General features: G+C 47.8%; 1 non-coding gene across 1 annotated transcript; it reads left to right on the top strand.

Annotated features, from left to right (window-relative positions):
* The first annotated feature begins 1,093 nt into the window (after window positions 1–1,093).
* Window positions 1,094–1,166, top strand: trnak-cuu. Its single transcript has one exon. It is a non-coding gene; the product is annotated as a tRNA-Lys (tRNA).
* The last annotated feature ends 14,328 nt before the right edge of the window (window positions 1,167–15,494 follow it).

Genomic DNA, 15,494 nt, shown 5'->3' with positions numbered 1-15,494 from the left:
CTCCAGCCGACGGAGATACCTGCCCAGGGAGTTTCAGGATTTCGAAAATGGCCCATATATATCCAAGCCAAAATGGTGTGTGCCTTGGAGGGGGGGCCTGGAGGGGAACACTCCCCACCAATCTATTCCCTGTCCCTCTAGGTTACGAAGGCAGCCCGTCTCGGAGCTGCTTGCTCGACGTCACATTAGCTGAACAGCGAAAGTGCTACAAGCAGCCTGAGTTTTTGCTGGGCTGGGAAAGTGAATGTGCACTGTCTCCGGTTCACATTTGAAGAATGATCTCGAGACGCCCGTGGAGCAGTACTCCAGTTGACCACAACATGGCAGCACTGCACTGTCCAAGGTGCCATCTTTCAGACAAGGCGTTCAATGGAGGCTCAGCGGCGGATATAAAAATCCCGTCTCACTATTTTGAAGAAAAGCAAGGCATTTCTCCCCCATGTCCCGCCAATGCTTATCCCTGAACCATAATCACTAAGACAGATCAATGCATTGCTGCTTCTGAGAGCTGGTTACACAGAGGTTTGTTGTCGCGTTGCCCGGCGTTCCAGCAGGGACTACAGTTCAGAAGTACTTCATTGGCTGTAAAGCACTCTTGCTGCCTGAGGTCACAGGTAAACAGCGTCATGTAAATGCAATTATTTATTTAAGCGAGAATTGGAAAACACAGAGAGCAAAGTATTCTTTCAGAATCCTGAATAATTAACAAGTCCTTCAGAGTGACAGGAAATCCCATTAAAGCTCCACCATTCATTTACATTAATTGCAGTCAACGAACTTCCCTAATAGTTTCTGAACTACCTCCTGTCATTATATCCACTCATGTATATAATGAGATGCAGCCAGGCAGTGATTGACACACAGGATGGCCAGTGAGCACATAGCACAGTGCAGCCAATCACCAGACAGGACACTACCACTATAAAGCCAGAGGGCACTAGGTTTTCCACTCTCCGTGGTCCAAAGTAGGTGTAGACCTTTTCCACGCCAAGGGGCGTGATTACATGCTCCTGGTCGACTACTTCTCCAGTTACCCAGAAGTGGTAAAACTGTCCGACCTCACGTCGAAGGCGGTCATCAAACCCTGCAAAGAACCCGGCTAGCTCAGTCGGCAGAACATGAGACTCTTAATTTCAGGGTCGTGGGTTCATGCCCCACGTTGGGCGCGGTTTCACGGGCAGCACGGTAGCATGGTGGTTAGCATAAATGCTTCACAGCTCCAGGGTCCCAGGTTCGGTTCCCGGCTGGGTCACTGTCTGTGCGGAGTCTGCACGTCCTCCCCGTGTGTGCGTGGGTTTCCTCCGGGTGCTCCGGTTTCCTCCCACAGTCCAAAGATGTGCGGGTTAGGTGGATTGGCCATGCTAAATTGCCCGTAGTGTCCTAAAAAAGTAAGGTTAGGGGGGTGGTTGTTGGGTTACGGGTATAGGGTGGATACGTGGGTTTGAGTAGGGTGATCATTGCTCGGCACAACATCGAGGGCTGAAGGGCCTATTCTGTGCTGTACTGTTCTATGTTCTATGAACCGTTGGCCAGGAACGGGATACTGCTCACGGTAATGAGCGACAACAGTCCATGCTTTTACAGCCAGGAATGGTCTGATTTTGCACAGTCCTACAACTTCCGTCACGTTACCTCCAGTCCCCACTACCCGCAATCAAACGGGAAGGCGGAGAATCGGGTCCATATTGTCAAGCGGTTGCTGTGCAAAGCTGCAGACTCAGGCTCCGACTTGAACCTGGCAATGCTGGCATACAGGGCAACCCCACTATCCACTGGGTTGTCTCCAGCGCAGATGCTCATGAATCGCACTCTGAGGACCACAGTTCCAGCCATCCATGTTCCAGACCTTGACCACCTCACGGTTTTACAAAATATGCAGCAGTCCCAGGCCCAACAGAAGGCCACATTTGATGCTCATGACACCCATCTACCCGAGCTGGCTCCAGCCGATCATGTTCGCGTCCAGTTGCCTGAGGGCGGCTGGTCAGCCAGAGCTGTTGTTGTCAAACAAGTTGCCCCAAGGTCTTTCCTTGTCCATATGGCTGATGGCTCCCTGCTACGGCGCAACAGAAGGGCATTGCGAAGAGTTCCACGCCCACCACCTGACGGCAGTGCTCCGCTGGCCATCATACTTCCTCCGGACATACCCTGCCACGAGGCCACCGATCTGCCAGCGATCCTGCCAGCCCACGAGACCACCGCGATGGCAGCGATCCCACCTATCCACGTGCAGGTGGCTCCTGATCCACATCTGCGGCGATCAACAAGAATTCGTCGCCCACCACAAAGACTAAATCTATAGACTGAACTCTTGTACATTTTGTGACTCAATTCATCGATTTAACCTTTGTAAATATTGCTTCGTTTGCCATGTATCTGCACTATCGACATCTTCCCATGTATATACGTTTGTTCAAGCACCGTTTGTATATAGTCAGGCATATACGTATACATACCTCAGTACTTATTTAATTTTTAAAAAAGGGGGGAGATGTCATAATATCCACTCATGTATGTAATGTGATGCAGACAGGCAGTGATTGACACATAGGATGACCAATAAGCATACAACACAGTACAGCCAATCACCAGGCAGGACACTACCACTATAGAGCCAGAGGGCACTAGGTTTCCCGTTCTATATGGACCCAGCTACTGAAACTTCAGAGTCCACGAGCTGGCAAGTGCAAACACCATGCGGTAGCTAGTAAGTCTGGTCAGGCTAGTACAAGGTCACCAGTCAGATCAGAATAGTGTCGACCCACAGCTGAATATGTATAGCAGTTCTATAGTTGAATAAAATAGTGTTGGATCTTCTCCACTGTTAGACGCCTGTTTCTAACTTCCCTGCATCGAGTGCAATCCACATCGAACCAACCTGCCTATCACATAACCTCCAGCCTTAGGTATAAAACACATTGGCATAATGAGATCACACAGTCGCGACCTCAGCAATTACAGCTCAGGGTGGGGTCCAGCAAAGGCCAGCGTTGAACGCAGTACTGTGCATCCATTGAAGTGTTTTTGCTGAGCTAATAGGTCGAATGAATTTGAACCAGAAATGAGAGTTGCCAGCTGGAAACACCGTATTAACACAGGGCATGGAGATTTGCAAGTCAGCTGCGATCTCAGCTTGTTTAGAGGTTTCGGCTCGAGTCACCCAGTGCTCATTTCCTAATTTCTGTCGAAAATCCATGATTTGCATCAACGAACAAAGAACAAAGAAAAGTGCAGCACAGGAACAGGCCCTTCGGCCCTCCAAGCCAGCGCCGATCATGATATCCCAACTTGTAAAAAAACCTTCCGCCCTTCCTTGGTCTGTTTAAAAAACAGAAATCATTTTGTATCGGACAGCATTGTGGACCTGATACTGTGGTATTACTGACACTGCCTGATACTGTGGTATTACTGACATTGCCTGATACTGTGGTATTACTGACATTGCCTGATACTGTGGTATTACTGCCACTGCCTGATACTGTGTTATTACTGACACTGCCTGATACTGTGGTATTACTGAGATTGCCTGATACTGTGGTATTACTGACATTACCTGATACTGTGTTATTACTGACACTGCCTGATACTGTGGTATTACTGACATTGCCTGATACTGTGGTATTACTGACATTGCCTGATACTGTGGTATTACTGACATTGCCTGATACTGTGGTATTACTGACATTGCCTCGTACTGTGGTATTACTGACATTGCCTGATACTGTGGTATTACTGACATTGCCTGATACTGTGGTATTACTGACATTGCCTGGTACTGTGGTATTACTGACATTGCCTGGTACTGTGGTATTACTGACATTGCCTGATACTGTGGTATTACTGACATTGCCTGATACTGTGGTATTACTGACATTGCCTGGTACTGTGGTATTACTGACATTGCCTGGTACTGTGGTATTACTGACATTGCCTGATACTGTGGTATTACTGACATTGCCTGGTACTGTGGTATTACTGAGATTGCCTGGTGCTGTGGTATTACTGACATTGCCTGATACTGTGGTATTACTGACATTGCCTGGTACTGTGTTATTACTGACATTGCCTGATACTGTGGTATTACTGAGATTGCCTGATACTGTGGTATTACTGACACTGCCTGGTACTGTGGTATTATTGACATTGCCTGGTACTGTGGTATTACTGAGATTGCCTGATACTGTGGTCTTACTGACATTGCCTGATACTGTGGTATTACTGCCATTGCCTGGTACTGTGGTATTATTGACATTGCCTGATACTGTGGTATTACTGACATTACCTGATACTGTGGTATTACTGACATTGCCTGATACTGTGGTATTACTGACATTGCCTGATACTGTGGTATTACTGACATTGCCTGATACTGTGGTATTACTGACATTGCCTGGTACTGTGGTATTACTGACATTGCCTGATACTGTGGTATTACTGAGATTGCCTGATACTGTGGTATTACTGAGATTGCCTGATACTGTGGTATTACTGACACTGCCTGATACTGTGGTCTTACTGACATTGCCTGATACTGTGGTCTTACTGACATTGCCTGATACTGTGGTATTACTGACATTGCCTGATACTGTGGTATTACTGAGATTACCTGATACTGTGTTATTACTGACACTGCCTGATACTGTGGTATTACTGAGATTGCCTGATACTGTGGTATTACTGACATTACCTGATACTGTGTTATTACTGACACTGCCTGATACTGTGGTATTACTGAGATTGCCTGATACTGTGGTATTACTGACATTGCCTGATACTGTGGTATTACTGACATTGCCTGATACTGTGGTATTACTGACATTGCCTGATACTGTGGTATTACTGAGATTACCTGGTACTGTGGTATTACTGACATTGCCTGATACTGTGGTATTACTGACATTGCCTGATACTGTGGTATTACTGAGATTACCTGATACTGTGGTATTACTGACACTGCCTGATACTGTGGTATTACTGAGATTGCCTGATACTGTGGTATTACTGACATTACCTGATACTGTGTTATTACTGACACTGCCTGATACTGTGGTATTACTGACACTGCCTGATACTGTGGTATTACTGAGATTGCCTGATACTGTGGTATTACTGACATTACCTGATACTGTGTTATTACTGACATTGCCTGATACTGTGGTATTATTGACATTGCCTGATACTGTGGTATTACTGACACTGCCTGATACTGTGGTATTACTGAGATTGCCTGATACTGTGGTATTACTGACATTACCTGATACTGTGTTATTACTGACACTGCCTGATACTGTGTTATTATTGACATTGCCTGATACTGTGGTATTACTGAGATTGCCTGGTACTGTGGTATTACTGAGATTGCCTGGTACTGTGGTATTACTGAGATTGCCTGATACTGTGGTATTACTGACATAGCCTGGTACTGTGGTATTACTGACACTGCCTGATACTGTGGTATTACTGAGATTGCCTGGTACTGTGGTATTATTGACATTGCCTGGTACTGTGGTATTATTGACATTGCCTGGTACTGTGGTATTACTGACATTGCCTGGTACTGTGGTATTACTGACATTGCCTGATACTGTGGTATTACTGACATTGCCTGGTACTGTGGTATTATTGACATTGCCTGGTACTGTGGTATTACTGACATTACCTGGTACTGTGGTATTACTGAGATTACCTGATACTGTGGTATTACTGACATTGCCTGATACTGTGGTATTACTGACATTGCCTGATACTGTGGTATTACTGACATTGCCTGATACTGTGATATTACTGACATTACCTGATACTGTGGTATTACTGACATTGCCTGATACTGTGATGATACTGACATTACCTGATACTGTGGTATTACTGACATTGCCTGATACTGTGGTATTACTGACACTGCCTGATACTGTGGTATTACTGACATTGCCTGATACTGTGGTATTACTGACACTGCCTGATACTGTGGTATTACTGACATTGCCTCGTACTGTGGTATTACTGACACTGCCTGATACTGTGGTATCACTGACATTGCCTGATACTGTGGTATTACTGACATTGCCTCGTACTGTGGTATTACTGACATTGCCTGATACTGTGGTATTACTGACATTGCCTGATACTGTGGTATTACTGACATTGCCTGATACTGTGGTATTACTGACATTGCCTGATACTGTGGTATTACTGACATTGCCTGATACTGTGGTATTACTGAGATTGCCTGGTGCTGTGGTATTACTGACATTGCCTGATACTGTGGTATTACTGACATTGCCTGATACTGTGGTATTACTGACATTGCCTGATACTGTGGTATTACTGACATTGCCTGGTACTGTGGTATTACTGACATTGCCTGATACTGTGGTATTACTGAGATTACCTGATACTGTGGTATTACTGAGATTGCCTGGTGCTGTGGTATTACTGACATTGCCTGATACTGTGGTATTACTGACATTGCCTCGTACTGTGGTATTACTGACATTGCCTGGTACTGTGGTATTACTGACATTGCCTGATACTGTGGTATTACTGAGATTGCCTGGTACTGTGGTGTTACTGACATTGCCTGGTACTGTGGTATTACTGACATTGCCTGATACTGTGGTATTACTGAGATTGCCTGGTACTGTGGTATTACTGACATTGCCTGATACTGTGGTATTACTGACATTGCCTGATACTGTGGTATTACTGACATTGCCTGATACTGTGGTATTACTGACATTGCCTGATACTGTGGTATTACTGACATTGCCTGGTACTGTGGTATTACTGACATTGCCTGATGCTGTGGTATTACTGACATTGCCTGGTACTGTGGTATTACTGAGATTGCCTGATACTGTGGTATTACTGACATTGCCTGATACTGTGGTATTACTGACATTGCCTGATACTGTGGTATTACTGACATTGCCTGGTACTGTGGTATTACTGAGATTGCCTGATACTGTGGTATTACTGACATTGCCTGATGCTGTGGTATTACTGACATTGCCTGGTACTGTGGTATTACTGAGATTGCCTGATACTGTGGTATTACTGACATTACCTGATACTGTGGTATTACTGACATTGCCTGATACTGTGGTATTACTGACATTGCCTGATACTGTGGTATTACTGACATTACCTGGTACTGTGGTATTGCTGACTTTGCCTGGTACTGTGGTATTACTGACATTACCTGATACTGTGTTATTACTGACATTGCCTGATACTGTGGTATTACTGACATTGCCTGATACTGTGGTATTACTGACATTGCCTGATACTGTGGTATTACTGACATTGCCTGATACTGTGGTATTACTGACATTGCCTGATACTGTGGTATTACTGACATTGCCTGATACTGTGGTATTACTGACATTGCCTGGTACTGTGGTATTACTGACACTGCCTGATACTGTGGTATTACTGACATTGCCTGGTACTGTGGTATTACTGACATTGCCTGGTACTGTGGTATTACTGACATTGCCTGATACTGTGGTATTACTGAGATTACCTGATACTGTGGTATTACTGACATTGCCTGGTGCTGTGGTATTACTGACATTGCCTGATACTGTGGTATTACTGACATTGCCTGGTACTGTGGTATTACTGACATTGCCTGGTACTGTGGTATTACTGACACTGCCTGGTACTGTGGTATTACTGACATTGCCTGATACTGTGGTATTACTGACACTGCCTGATACTGTGGTATTACTGACATTGCCTGATACTGTGGTATTACTGACATTGCCTGGTTCTGTGGTACTACTGACTTTGCCTGGTTCTGTGGTACTATTCTCATATACTGCGAGTTCTGGGTATTTGCCGCCAACTGCGTAAAAATAAATTATTCCTCACATTCCCCCACTCCGTATGTCTTGCTCAAAACCTTAAATGGGTGTCCTCTCATTCTTGTGCCATCGGCTATTGGGAACAGTTGACCTTCCCATACCCTCCCTAATCCTGCCATTATCATGCACACCCCAATCACTCTCCTTCCCTCCAAGGAGAACCAACTTGGTTTCTCCCACCCAGCCTCGTAGCTAAAACCTGCTGCCGAGGCATCAGAGAGATCAATCGCTTCATCATGTTTTCAAAACTGGCAGAGAAAGCAGTGCTTGTGAATCATTGGACAGAAGGCCCATCTGCATTTATATAGCTCTGAATTGCAGAGCTGAGTCACTCAACCTCTCTGTTTGAAGCAGACATTAGTTGGTATAATTCAGGCATCTCGCAAACACTTGGCCGTTGGGCAAGGCCAGAATTACTCAATCTCCTGCCACATCCTTTCCCTTTGCAGCAAATCGGGGAGAATAATGCTCTCCACGTGTTTGCTGAGACACTGACAAGTGTCTGCCTTGTGCAAATTAGGACGAAGAGGGCTGTTGCTAAGCAGCTGGTGTAATAAATAGGGTCATTCCATTTTGCAATCTATCGATTCGTAAAGGACTTTTTGTCTATTAGTGCTACAGAGGGATTATTATCTGCTAATCTGTATGTATATCTCTTGTATGGTAGAACATCAATAACATTTCAATTAAAACTAATCAGGTTTCCCTGTTGAATTAGTTACGGCCGTTTCATGAGGGATAAGTAAGGAATCAAACCATTTTGAGGAAATGATTTAATTGAACTCCATGAGCAGTATTTTAACATTGTATTAGTGAAAGCAGATTAAACGACCCTACAAAGGAATTTTATGCTGGCACATTAACGAGAATACTCAGGGGACCACGCGAGAGTTGGGGTTTGCGGTGGTGGTGGGGGGGGTGGTGGGGGGGGGGGGGGGGGGGGTGGGGGGGGGGGGGGGGGGTGGGGGTGGGGGGACTTCTTCCAAACAGTCCACAGCGAGTTTTGTGGCGGGGGGCACGGTAATTCTGCAGGAGCCAAAAAATTGGAGCTCTGTTGGTGTAAGACCCTGTTGTAATTCGCCCAATGGTAGGTTAATGGTGGGTCGGTCTTCTCACTAGCAAGTGGTACAAACATTATTTGCATTTATTTGCATCTGTATTTGGCCATTTTTAATGCTGCCAGCTGGCATTTCGTCAGCTCTCCCAATTTTGCCAGTCGGAGTCAGTATCAAACCCGATTGCGATTGAGTGGCACGCACAAGGCAGTCTTCCCTTTGCCAGAGACAGGTGTCTTCGTCTCCATGCCCCACGGGACTTTGTGGACAGCACCGTGCTGCTGGACCCATGCACCCTCTTGTGTTACCGAGTGGGATCAATACTCTGCCTGGGGTGAGGGACCAAAGGGATCTCCTTATCCCTGATGCCACACACCAGTGTCTACCTGGGAGACACTGCAGCCATCGCAACGAAGATCCGAAGTTCGACCAGGGGTGGGGTGTGAGGTGAGACCAGAGGGTGGGGATGCACAGACAAAGCCGGCGGGGGGGGGGGGCGTGCAATGTGGAAGGAGGGCTGTGCAAGGGGTGGGGGGGGGGCAGTGGAGGGTGTGGGCTCACAATGGCATGCAGAGGGGCAGGGAGGTGAATGAGGAAGATGAATAATAGAAGGAAGAGGGAAGGCCGAGGGGAGGGAAGCTGGATCCTGACAGGTTTACCTGAATAGATCACAATAAAGGGGGTCAAAGGGACACCATGTTGTTCAGTGGAAGGGGATGGATGGAGGCTCCAGATGCGATGGGTAGAGGTCCAAGTGGGGCCTGGGTGCCTCGCGGATGATGGGCTCAGGCAGCGAGGGTGGTTGAATCAAGGAACAGAGTTCATCTTCAGGCTGCACGTCTTTTCCCTCTGGGTTTCTGACATCCCGCACCGTTCGGTGAAGACCGATGGCCTGTATATGAGTGAGCTGGACTGGTATTTTAATAAGGACCTTTGAGCCCACCAGCTGAGGGCGGGCCGATAAATCAGCTGCCAGCCCACCAGGAGACTCGGAGGGGGACTTGCCAGTGCAGAATTAATAAGGTTCCAAGTGCAGAATCTGCCGCGGGATCTTGCTATTCTGGTCAGCAGGACAGGCACCGCCAGGGCCACCCGTCACCCCGCTTAGACTCAAAACTGGAGAATTCCACCCTTGATCACTCATATTGGGCACGATTTAACTAAATCGGAACAAAGTCCCATAGTGAATGCGTTTAGCCGCGTGTTTCTCGGTGCTCACAGGGATGAGAAACACAACGCTATCAAATGTCACTCGGGTTATTTAAGGTGTTTGAGCGGGGAATGGGCAGCTGAGGGCACCCCTGTTTTCTGCACTGAGGGGTTCTGCTCGCCGGAGGCCCTCGGTGTAGCGAGAGATGTGTACGCCATTTTTAAATGGTGACCCGATCTCTGGAGTCCCCAGTGTGACTCCGACCCTCCCCCCCAAGCCCCAACTCACAATGAGGGTGTCCCCAGGCCCCCCCAGAACCCGCCCTAACACCCGCCGCAGGGCACCCCCGGTCCGCTTGCGCCGCTTAAAATGCCAGCTTGGCCTCTTGGCAGTGTCAGTCTGGTACCCTGGCAGTACCCCTGCCAGCTTGGCCTCTTGGCAGTGTCAGTCTGGTACCCTGGCAGTACCCCTGCCAGACAGCAGTGCCACCTGGGCACCTTGGAAGTGCCGGGGTATCATCCTGCCCAAAGAGCATGCACCTGAGGGCCTCCAATCCCCTGGGACACCCCCACGAGTGCCGTTCCATCTGCTCCTCTTTTATGGAGACCAGTACCGAACAGTGCTTGCCCGAGGTCTCCAAGGTAAATGGGATTGATCCCAATGCCTTGGTCACCTCAGGGAACCGCATTTTCGAGTGAGACTAGCTATTTCGTTCAAATATACAGATTTGCCAAAAAGTGATCCCACCCCACAATTGGCGTGATGCACATCGCAAATTCCCGCGAGATCGCCTCAGATCATCGAGGCGTTAGGAGCCAGATAGATCCCAGGACCTGGGCCTCCCGGCTTCTGTCAGCCATGTTGCGCTGCTTTTCAGGCTCAGGGAAGCCGATCTATTGCGCACCTGTTTGGAAAGTGTTGGGCGTCCAGAATAGATTGGTCAGCAGGATAGGCACCGCCAGAGCCACCCGCCACCCGCCACCGCGCTTAGACTCAAACCGGGCCAATTCCACCCTTGATCACTCATACTGGGCCCCAATATTTTTCCTTGAAGTACAAATTCAATCCAGTCAAGGTTTCTTTAATTGAATAAAACATTGAGATTATCCTGCATGCCTGAATGATAATTTTAGAAATATTTGACCTTAGATTTGTTGATTGCCTCTCTGATCTTTCCTGCTGAAGTCAATTGTTTGGCCTAGGTTGCCAGCTTCCCACGCATCCTCCAAATGGCTAAGGGACAGCTTGGTATGTGAAACCCTTCCACTGTGAAGGCATTTGCTGTCTTTCCTGAGCAGGCCCCCACACCACTATGGACGAGATTTTAACTCACTCAGAATCCACGGACTCTGCAGAGTTAAAATCGGGCCCATTAAATCACAAAGCCAGAAAGCCTAATCTGACATCTTGCTGCCTTTGCGATTGTAATGGATTTCTCTTCAAGGTTCCCAACCAACCTGAAGAGATTGTAAATGATGTGCTCCTATAAACCTTTTCAGTGAGTTATATAGGTTCAAGATAAAAAAAAAACTAACCTGACCTGAACCCACCCAATTCCGGTTTTAACGGTGGCAAATCAGGAAGTCAGCTGATCCCGAAAACGTTTCAAGGAAGCTGAGTACCGCCATGTTAAAGTCTTTTTGTGACTTTTTGTTATCACCCCAATGGAGGTCTTGGGATCAGGACTGTACGATTTCTCATGATCTCCATGTAATGTGAACTTCCCCTTTAAGACAGGCAGGCCTTCCCCTTTAAAGGGAAGGTGTTTCCCTGTTGCAAGGTGAGCCCCAGGAGATTGGAGGAGTGTTGTAATTGCATTGAAATAAATGAAATGAAAATCGCTTATTGTCACGAGTAGGCTTCAAATGAAGTTACTGTGAAAAGCCCCTAGTCACCACATTCCGGCGCCTGTCCGGGGAGGCTGGTACGGGAATCGAACCGTGCTGCTAGCCTGCTTGGTCTGCTTTAAAAGCCAGCGATTTAGCTCAGTGAGCTAAACCAGCCCCTAACCTTCTCGTTTTGTAATTTCTACTTCCGTCTATGCGTCCTGCCTACTGCGGAGTCAACACCTTTAAACTTGCAAGCGGGATTTGAAAAAATGAAATGAAATGAAATGAAAACTGAAATGAAAATCGCTTATTGTCACGAGTAGACTTCAACAAAGTTACTGTGAAAAGCCCCTAGTCGCCACATTCCGGCACCTGTCCGGGGAGGCTGGTACGGGAATCGAACCGTGCTGCTGGCCGGCTTGGTCTGCTTTAAAAGCCAGCGATTTAGCCGAGTGAGCTAAACCAGCCCCTGCGTCGCTGGAAACCCAGCAGTTTGAAGGATGCAGAAGGACTGAATCAAATCATTGGGCTAATTGCATTTACAGTGTTGCTTGTAGGTCAGAAGGACTGTCGAGCAAAGCATAAAAACCCCACCATCTATTCTATCTCATCCTACACCTGCCTGACCCCCTCTGACCGTGGAAACTCCCCCCATGGTTTAGAAGAACGAAGAGTGACTTGATTGAAGTACCTAAGATCCTGAATGGTATTGACCTGCTGGACATTGAAAGCATGTTTTCTCTTCTGGGTGGGCCCAGGACTATGGGGTTTCCCTTCCAGGTGGGAGATGAGACAGAGATGAGGGGAGCGATTCTCCCATCGGACAGCTAAGTGCCGATGCCAGCGTAAAAACGGGAGTGTTTTACTCTGGCGTCGGCGCCCGTTCCGAGACCCGATTCTCTGGGCCACAGTGAGATAGCACGGCGCTGGAGCAGCCCACACCGCTCCAGCTGCCGATCCCGGCGTGAACCCGGCACCGCGGGGTCCGCGCATGCGCAGTTGGGCCGGTTCCACCTAGCGCATGCGCAGTGGCATTCTTCCCCTTGCCGTCCCTGATGCCAAATTGCGCAGGGCAACAGGAGCCGGCGCGGAGGAAAGGAGACCCCCAGACAGAGAGGCCAGCCCGCCGATCGGCAGGCCACTACGGAGGCCCCCCCCCCCCCCGGGGTTGGACCCCCATCCCCCTCCACAGGCCGCCCCCGGACCCTTCAACGCTGAGGTCCCGCTGGCTCAGAGGATGTTAGAACGGTGCCCGCTGGACTTGGCTTTTCGTTGACGGCCGCTGGGCCCATCCGGGCCGGCGAATCGGCGCGCCGGCCCGGGCCGGTGCCACGCTGACCACGCCGGCCCCAGTGGTGCCGATTCTCCCGGCAGGGGGTCGGAGAATTCCGCCCGAGATTTTTTTTCTCTCTCAGAGGGTTGAGTGACTTTGGAATTCTCTCCCTCAGAAGCTGGTGGAAGCGGGATCACTGAATATTTTTAAGGTGGAGGTAGACAGAATCTTGTTAAGTGAAGGGGATCAAAGGTTATTGGGTGTAGATGTAGAACTCCAGGGCGGCACGGTAGCATAGTGGTTAGCACTGTTGCTTCACAGCGTGAATTGGACATTCTGAATTCTTCCTCCATGTACCTCCAGGCTGCACGGTAGCACAAGTGGATAGCATTGTTGCTTCATAGCGTCTGGGTCCCAGGTTCGATTCCCCGCTGGGTCACTGTCTGTGCGGAGTCTGCACGTTCTCCCCATGTCTGCGTGGGTTTCCTCCGGGTGCTCCGGTTTCCTCCCACAGTCCAAAGACGGCAGGTTAGGTGGATTGGTCATGATAAATTGCCCTGAGTGACCATAAAGGTTAAAGAGAGGTTATTGGGTTACGGGGATAGGGTGGAAGTGAGGGCTGAAGTGGGTCAGTGCAGACTCGATGGGCCGAATGGCCTCCTTCTGCACTGCATGTTCTATGTTCTATGTACCTGAACAGGCGCCGGAATGTGGCGACGCGGGACCATTCACAGTAACTTCATTGCAGTGTTAATGGAAGCCTGCTTGTGACAGCAATAAAGATTTTTATTATTATTTTCCCAGATCCCTCTCCATCTCCCAAATAGTTCTCCGGCCAATGCCAGATCCTCAGCTGTGGCCTAAAGCTAGGCTCTGACAGCCACAACTTTCAATCTGCCTGCCTGCAGACAGAGAATTGCTTTAAATGACAGAGCCCGTGGTTCAGTTCGGCTGGACAAAGACTGTTCCTTACACCTTCCCCACCTGCCAATCTGGGGCCGATGAGTCTCAGGGGGAATAAATGGTGCCACCACCTCCTCCTCTTGTTATTAATTAGGGAGCAGCTTTATAATATTATCATGACCATAAACACAGCTGATGTTTCCCTTTCTGCTGGACTATTGAATTATCAATGCAGAATGTGAAATGATCATTGTACCTTGATGCAGTGAGTTATATTGACTATGAATAAATGACACATCTAGGCCTGGTGAATTATCTGGCTCTTGTGCATTGATTGTTGCTTTGACTCACATTATTACTTATTTAACAGAGAAAATCTCAATGTATAAAATAAGCAGACCTTCAGCAGCTCGGAGCGCCTTTTTCTTCTGCTTGACGGTGTCTTAATTTTCCAATGGCTTGCACCTTGGTGCATTTGTGTGTTTTGTTTACAGAGTCTCTGCATGACCATGCAGCGATCCAATCTGTCCGCTGGCACGCTTTCGCCCACTGCTAAGTTCATCAAGGTCAGCATGTCTCGGCTGGAAGTTGGAGTGAACTGAAGTCCATAACAACCCAACGTGAGAACATTATGAATTATGCTTTCATCTACCATTTTCAGTTTCCTTCCATCATGTTCACATCCTCAGTTATTAATGTTTAAAACTGCACGGGGATTCTATAAACACTCTGTTATTTATTACCTGTGAATTCATTTCTCATCTGATATTCTACTTTATCCTGCACCCTCGTTATCATAGATGCTCTCCCGTAGTCTTCACTCAACCTTGACTTTGTGTGAGAGTCTCTATTTCCATTTGCTTGTGATATTTAACATCTCCTGTGTAGTGCATTGGAAATTGCACCGTGCATTTTGTTCACTTGAGGCTTCCGTACACACATGTACCAGCAGAAGGAGTCTACTTGGAAGGGAATAGTAAATAAGATGGCTCCCAGTTTGTTAGCTCAAGTGGTTTTCATTCTAAATGTCTCTGTCTGTTGCTGTCCCTAGAACTTCAAGTCTCCCAATTTTTTATTTCCATAGGAGTTAATTTTCTTTCTCTCCAATCTCCCACTGCCACAAGGGCCTACCCAGTATTCCACCCGAATGACCATTTGGCATGGATAAACTCAGTTGTCACTGCAGTTTCCTCCCATACCGGCCCACGTTTCCACCTCTCTCTCTCCCCCTTTAAGATGCTCCTCAAATCCTACCTCTTTGATCTTGTTGGTCAACTGACTTAAAATCTCCTTGCGTGGCACAGTGCCACATTTTGTTTCACAAAGCTTCTGCGTGGGACATATTGGTACATTAAAATTTCTGCACAAACGCAAATTGTTGCCCTTAGAAAGTGGGCATTCGGAAATTATCCCGTTCGA

This window comes from Scyliorhinus canicula, chromosome 1 (assembly GCF_902713615.1).
Source record: "Scyliorhinus canicula chromosome 1, sScyCan1.1, whole genome shotgun sequence".
Lineage (NCBI taxonomy): Eukaryota > Metazoa > Chordata > Chondrichthyes > Carcharhiniformes > Scyliorhinidae > Scyliorhinus > Scyliorhinus canicula.
Note: the sequence above shows the minus strand (reverse complement) of the source record. Positions and strands in the feature narration are given on the sequence as shown.